The sequence below is a fragment of the Sinocyclocheilus anshuiensis genome, unplaced genomic scaffold, assembly GCF_001515605.1.
Source record: "Sinocyclocheilus anshuiensis isolate Anshui unplaced genomic scaffold, SAMN03320099.WGS_v1.1 scaffold1089, whole genome shotgun sequence".
Taxonomy (NCBI): Eukaryota; Metazoa; Chordata; class Actinopteri; order Cypriniformes; family Cyprinidae; genus Sinocyclocheilus; species Sinocyclocheilus anshuiensis.
In genome coordinates this window covers 500886-508879 of record NW_015555709.1, presented here as the reverse complement: position 1 = coordinate 508879, position 7994 = coordinate 500886, and the positions used below count along the sequence as shown (strand labels likewise).

General features: G+C 37.5%; 1 protein-coding gene across 1 annotated transcript in view; it reads left to right on the top strand.

The window, feature by feature from the left end:
• The first annotated feature begins 595 nt into the window (after window positions 1-595).
• LOC107671885 (diacylglycerol kinase alpha-like) overlaps window positions 596-7994 on the top strand; it is a 28849-nt gene continuing 21450 nt past the window's right edge. Inside the window, exon 1 of the mRNA XM_016464885.1 lies at window positions 596-845. The gene's annotated coding sequence lies outside the window, so the exon portion shown is untranslated. The remainder of the gene's footprint in view (window positions 846-7994) is intronic.

The window sequence follows — 7994 nt, the reverse complement described above, 5'->3', positions numbered from 1 at the left end:
CTATCCATCTATCTATCTATCTATCTATCTATCTATCTATCTATCTATCTATCTATCTATCTATCTATCATCCATCTGTCCATCCATCTATCTATCTAGTTAGGATTTTATTCTGATAAAAACCAGTTAAACAGTTTTGTTTCATGTCTCCCTAATAAAGGAAATGGTCCTTAATTTGATTGGAGCTTTTACAATCTGGTACCACAAATTCCTGTATCAGTTAATCGGGCATTTTGGCAATCAAATATATTGCAGTTTAATTATGTGATAACTTTTGCTCAATCTAAAAGTACAGATATAAATACAATCACTCAGATGCCAAACATCATACTGAAAATAATGGCATTTGATGATGACACTTTTAATAGTTTAAATGTCACACTACCCTATTGATTGTCCATGTGTAACTAAAATTGTAATAAGTGCTTATACTATCTGTCTATCTATCTATCTATCTATCTATCCATCCATCCATCCATCCATCCATCCATCCCTAGAGTTAGTGCTCGATGAGAAGCAGTTCATACACACACACACACACAGCATCTGATCAAAGTGCATCACTCAGCTCAGACACATGAGTGCGGGCGGTGCTGTGACTCTATGGGAGTGTCACTCACAGTTAGGCGTGTTCACTTCACTGTCAGTTCTCCACCGGACAAACACAGCTAAACGCTTTCTCACAGACGAAGCTGGTTCTGCCTCCGTCGCCACCTATTTATTAATCTTCTAAGCGCTGAAGCAGTTTTCGAAGTGCATCTGACACTGGCGATTTTGCTCTTGGCGTCTGTTTTAAAGATAAGACAGAATCACTAACCGGGTGCTGCGGACCTCAAGATATTAAGGTAAGTTAACACCAACGCTTATTTATTTTTGTGGTAAAACGAGTGAGTTTTAGAGAAGTGACGACCGTTTAAACAGTAACAGTGATTTTGTACTGTGTCGCATGTCGTTTTTATGCATGACTTCTTACGGTAGAGACTCATAAGGTTGCGTCTCAAAACCTCTGACTGTCCAAAAAGCTTGTTCGAACGTTTGTATCGATGCCCAGAATGCAGTCTAGTTAACGATGGGAATCGTTAGGAATTTAATGATTCTACATTCGATTCGTCTTGACGAGTTCGGTTCCATACCGGTTCCAATTAGAATTCCTTTCTTTTAGTAGCCTACTTTGACGAAGAAATGTCTTTTTAAAGATCCTTATTAGAGTTACTGCCCTCAACAGTTGTTAGGAAATGATAAGATGATTCCAGGTTTCTGTGCGTTTAACAAATGCACAGAAGTACATTTAATACAATATTATTGCGAAAGGTATTGTTTACGTAGACTTTTAATGACTTTTCACAGACTTTTCCAGAGGCAGCACAAATGCAGTCCGATAACTGGTTCTAAATATTAAATACAAATACTAAACCAACAAAATGTGATGATAACATATTTCAATTAGTTCTTAATTTTTATAAAAATAAATTCAATATGTGTATCTCAGATTCAGTTGTCATAACAGTCAATAACTCGTGATGTTAACATAACATGATGATGAAATTATTAAGTTGCGGTTCAGTAAATGAGTAATACAATTGCAACTGATTCGTAAGTGTTTTTGATTTACTAAAAGTATCGGTTCATAAGATTCATTCTTTTGACATGTAGTCTGCATTTGTCGCGCTGTATGTTTATGATTCATTCAAAAGAACCGGCTCATATGAGTCATTTGTTAGGGAATCGGACTACTGTTTGCTGTTTGTTTCGGACTGTAAATTCAGTAGTAGTATTGCGGTGAATAGTAGTGCAGGAAACGTCGTCAGAGTTGTTTTTAGCATTCTGTTTAAAATAAATGCTTGTTAACTCACCTGAACGTAACGAAAATGATTCGGTTTAGGTATTTTAGTGAGCTAAAGATAGACAGCTCACTAGATTTTGAGACACAGCCTAGGTGTGTGATTCTGTCATGTTTTGTAATGCACAAACCAGTCTATTTTTAATTGTAGCAGTTAACTGCATTTTGGTGGTTTTCCTCTTTGCGTTGAAGTTGTTGACTTGGGTTGTTGTCAGATGTTTTGTTATTCTCTTTCACTGAACTATTTGCATAGACTGTGGATCCCGAGGCATACTTAAGTGCTTGGAAACTTAAAATGTGCTTAAAAAGAAGTAAAAGGTGTTTTTCGGAAGTTTTTTACTGTTTAAAAATACAAAGGCTTGGTTCGCCAATGTAATTCATAGAATACCATGCTGGGGGAAAAAAACAGATTAAGGTGTTTTGCTGGTCTTAGGTGGTTTAGGATGGTCTAACTGGTCTCCCAACTTGAGTAGTCTAATCTGGGTTAAGGTGGTCTCCCAGTCTGACCAGTCAAAAAAGTTCCCCATACCCCCTCATAACCGTCAAAGCAACCTGGTTTAAGATGTTTTATTCAGCAGTGTACCATGACACTAAATATTTGTACCTTTTTTGCTTCTTATGTGCTATTTGACACATCTGATTAAATACTTGTCGCATTCTCTGGATTTTTTCTCTTGAATTGTTTATTTTACTGTTATCTCTTCACTAGGTTGCTGACTATCTAAATGCCTGCATTTCAACGCACTTCTATTTACTGTGAACTGATTATGTAATTTAAGTTCATCCTGTTTCATCACCATAAGAGATTTCAACTATTCCAGTTCGACAGGCATCACATTTATAACAGACTGGAAGCATTTTAGTTCGGGTCACGTCATGAGTCACGACAGTTGAAGAAAAGGGTTTTGAAGTGTTCTTTCAGTTCCCCTGCATTTACACCTTTTTGCCAAATTACTTACAAAGCCAGTCATTCTTGTTTTTCCACTCTTGTTTCTGCTGTCGTTAACAAAACATATCCGTCTCAGTGCAACATGCTTATATTTTAGTTTGCGGTTTTGTATCTCTGACTCATTTGAAAGCCTATACTAAATTTGTGGATGTCCCTGAAGAAATTAAAAGTCCTAATTTAGTCCCACATTCTTTCCGGAGCTCTTGGCTTAGCTTACCTGATAATGGTAACTCATTCTCTGAGGAATCTCTAGCCTTATGGGCTTGGCTAGAAAATCACAGGGTTGGTTTACTGTCGTCCCAGTAATCTCCTGCTTTTATAACTCATGAGCCGAGCAGTGAAAACTGGACTCAGGAATAGCCCGTCTTTCCTAAAGCTCAATCATGATCTAACCATGTTTATGCAACAGAAACGGACGAAGGTCTAGCTTTGTGAATGGAATGTGGGTCAATATTCACTTGATCACAAATTTCCTCACTTTTAACAGGGTAAATGGTAAGTACTTATTAATCTCTAATAAGTGAGGGAACAAAAACTGGATATTGCTGATCCAGATAGCTTGTGTATTCCCACATTTCCATTCAGTGGTCAGTAAAACACCACCATCTTCTTTGGCTTTTGCAGAATAGTTGCAAATCAGAATGGTACAGATTTATAAGAATATCAGGGCTGCAGACAAAAAAATGAGGACACAAAACAGCCAATTCAAATCAAGTCCCACAAATGTACTAATAAAACAAGCACATCACAGTATTGGTTCCTAGTTCTTAATGAAGAATCACTTTTCTTTTACAATAACAAAAAGTGATTAATTATTCAGTCAAGGAGTCATTTAATGAATTAACAGCTCAGAATGATTCACTGAGTGAGTGAGTCTGACTCATTCGTGAGTTGCTGTTTCGCAAATCTTTCAACTGTCACTGTTTGTTGTGCTGTGAAACACTGGCACTGCCAAATAAGACTATATATGATGAAATGTCAAATTTAGTCAAAAGCTACAAGCTACGCAATATCGCGTTCATAATTGCAGATGAATCGCCTGTGATTATGAACGCGATATTGCGTAGCTTGTCAGTGAACAACAGCTCTGTCTAGTAAATGCCGCTCCATCTGAACGCACGTGATGGAGATTTACTACTAATCACAGAACCGGCTTTACTGACGAGATGCGCATGACAATTGCATGCGATTAATCGTGCAGCCCTCCCATATTTACGTCACTGTGTGGGAAGATTTGCGTAACACCGCCCAAATGTTTAAGCAAAGAAGGAAGGTGTAACTTTTATTCTCACTGTAGTATTGTTGCTGCCGCCGCTGCCATGTTGTGGAGATGCTGTGTGCTTCCAAATATGGTAAGGGGTGTAACATTTCCGTAACACGCTTGAGGTATTCGGCCAATCACAACACACTGGATAGCTGGCCAATCAGAGCACACCGCTCTTTTCAGAACAATGAGCATTGTAAAAATCAATGTGTTTCAGAAAGGCGGGGCAAAGAGGAGCAACAGTCATGTGTTTTTTGAACATTAAACCGCGTAAACACATTGCATTACACCAAATACACAAAATAATGCTATTTTTAGCATCGTCATATGACCCCTTTAAAATAAAATTATTTTATTATAATTTATCTTAAATACACAATTTTTATTGTAAGTGTAATATATATTAGTAATATTACACTCTAAAAAAATGCTGGGTGAAAAACAACCCAACTTAGGTTATTTGGCAACCCAGCGCTGGGTAAATATTGGACAGAACACATGCTGGGTTATTTTGACCCAGCTGGTTGGGTTAATGTTTTTACCCAACATGCTGGGCTGTTTTATTTAAGTCAGCTATTGTTTAAAAATTATTATATTGCTGCCTTAAAATGAGCTGGAAATTAAAAATCACACACAGAATTACTATAGGCAACAGCAATAATCAAAAGGTGAACATTTATCATTAAGCAAGAACACATGGAAAAAATACAAGACAAATTGAATTGATTTGGGTGAATACAGCATAGTTTACAATATTGCATAGGCCTACATTTAAACTCGTTTAACAAGCATTTTAGAAATAAAAAAAATTAACATTTAAAAGTATTAAAGTAAAATTCTTGTAACATTTAAAAGCATAAGTGTATTCAACCGTTCTCTGTAATCACTTTTTACCGAAATAGTGCTAATTCTCGTGCCGGTGTGCCACCGGAATCTGAGCCGGTGAAGGGCTGCTGTTCACCGGGGGAACTCGTAGCTGAAAGATGCCGTGACTGACTCCATAACCTGCCTATAAACAAACAGTGCTGAGATTAGAGAACATATTTTAACATAAACTTAAATTAAACTCAGTATTATAATTAATAAAATCCATTTATTTTTGCAAGGCAAAACGCGTTTCCATCGTGTGAAAGGACCGCTGCTGATGCAGCTGACTGACATCTTGTCCTTATGTTGTGTTGCGTAAAATAATACAATTTACGGCACAGTAAAGACTTTATAAATGAAATAAAATATATAAAAACCTTTATTTCACTGACGAAGTGCACCAAATCGGCAGCGGTGCTGAGAAACGCTCTCTCCTGTAGAAGACTCAAAAAGACTGCGCACTGACTGTAACTCAGCAGCTGGGTTATTTAGTTGGAGACAGGCTCAACCCAGTGGTTGAATAGAAAAAATAACCCAGCATTAAAAATGACCCAGCAACTTACAGAAAAACTATCTAGCACCTGGGTAAAAACTATTAAAGTGCCCCTATTATGCCATTTTTACAGTTCCTAATATTGTTTTGGGAGTCTCCTACAATAGGATTACATGCATGCAAGGTCAAAAAACACTTTCGTTTTCTCAAAATATGCACAAGTATATCATTTCATTTTCCAGCGATTCTGTAAACGATTCATTCGAAGCAGTTAAAAGATTCAGTCTCTCTAAACCCCTCCTTTCCGTGAGCCTGCTCTGCACTGATTGGTCAGATGGCCTAGTCTGTTGTGATTGGTCTACAGCGTACAGCGCGTTTCAGAAACAATACGCCTATTTCAATAGTACTGTATTTTGAATGCTCTATAGAACATATAAACATCTATTATTTATCATACTTACAGGTTGTGGTTCAGTGGAGCAGCTGGTCCAAATAAACAGGATACTGATCCATCTTTCAACAGCAAGCGTTTTGTGAATCCCGCGTTGAACTCCCCGAGATTAGAGAAGCAGTCGTCAGTAGAATGATGTGTTTGTGGGCGGGGTCAAGTTGTTCGCGGCCGGCCAACGTAGAACATATGCAATACGCATTATGCAAATGTATTACCCCGTGATGGCTACACGTGGGATTCGAATTATAAATACTACCAACTCGTTTCAGCTGTTCAGAGTCGATTCTTTATTTTGGGAGACAATAACTTTATTTATCGTGCACTTTCAGCTTTACAACTTTGCAGATCGTTTACATTCGCATACAGCTACATTACACACTGCATGAAAGGCAATATTGGAAATGGCATAATGGGGGCACTTTAAAAATAACCCAATAAAATGACCCAACAAGCTGAACCCAGCATTTGGGTAAAAAAAAAACCCAGCATTTTTAGAGTGTACTTATTTTTAATAATAATAATAATTATTATTATTAGTATAGTAATTATATGCACAAATTATATTATTACATGTCCTCAAATTTTTCAGTTGAGTCCATTTCAGCTGCAGACTGTCTATGATTTCTCATGCCTTCTGATGTACACGGTAATGAAATCTAAATGGCTTCGCCCGTGGCTTCGACTCTTGATATTGCTCTGTGTAGGAAGGAGACTAGAGTCTGCTGTGTGTAGTGCTCTCTCTGTGTGGGTGTAAATACGTTTCTAACATGTGTCTCCTCAAGTGTGTGCCTTTGCACAGACCGCGCAGCAGGCTGGAGGAGGACGACGTGCACGGCTGCTGTGCAAGCTCAGGCGTGCCTGCGGGTAGTGAGCGACTTTGAAAGAGTTTCCTGCGCGCCGCTGAGGCCCCTTTGCTTTTACGAAAAACTCGTCCTGCCACAACTTACATAGTCAGTGATGCTGTTTTTCCATTGAAATGCAACTTTTAGAACACAAGAATGGAGCTGAGCGAGACGAAGCCCCAGCTGTTCTCAGATGAGGTGTGACTCGTACTGCTTTACAGTTTGCGGCCTGTTTTATGGCATGTCTTGAACTTTGCCTGCCATTTGTTTTGCAAGCTGAGTGTTTAAAGCTGTCTTTTTCTCATTTAGTGCACAAAAATGATCTTGAGCCACTTGGGTGGGGAGGGAATCAATTATTTCCACTTTTCCAGTTGTTGCTTACAGTATATCATGTTTGACATGTATGAGTTGGATAAATGCATGCTACACCACCCCAAAGAGACAAAAATAATCTGCTTTTGTTGAGGTGAATGATTCACCCTTACATCAGCAGGTGGAATGCAAAGCAGTCTGTTTGAAGGTTGTGTGCACTGAGAAGCATGCGTAGGTTGAGCGGGCCAGCAGGGGAAGACCCGCGACTGCTGCCTGGGTTTCCTCCCCCTCATCTGTCTCTCCCCTCCTCCCTTCCTCATTCTAGTCCTGTCAGTCACCCTTGGCAACGGTCTGAGGCAGCACAGCTGATGGGGAAACTCTTTCCAGAGCCACCAGGATTAAGAATCCTTCTTACTGACCAGATGTACATTGTGTTTCCTTGGAAAAGCTGAAATGATTTGATTTGATTTGACTTAATCTAATAGCTCATAACCAGCAAAACGAACATTTTCCATCAGAGCCAGAAGGGGAACCCATGATGGAAAAATTAATATAGATGTCAGTGATATATATATGTATGTATGTATGTGTGTGTGTGTGTGTGTGTGTGTGTGTGTGTGTGTAAAATTATATATAAATATTAAATTATCATATAAAAAAAATATATATATATAGATATATATATATAATTTTGACACAATAATATCTAAATCATAAAACAATAATAATAATAATATTTATGTTTTGCCATCTTATTTCTGCAATCTAATGGCTTGCAAATTTATTTTTCAAACTTCTCAGTATGTCTAAAATCTATATTTTATTTAACATTTATTTGTTTATATTTATTGATATAATAATTGTATTTATATTAATATTATATATATTTATGAAATCTATTATATAATCTATATAAATATACCTATATAAACAATTATTATATTTATAAACTAATATGTGTATATATATATATATA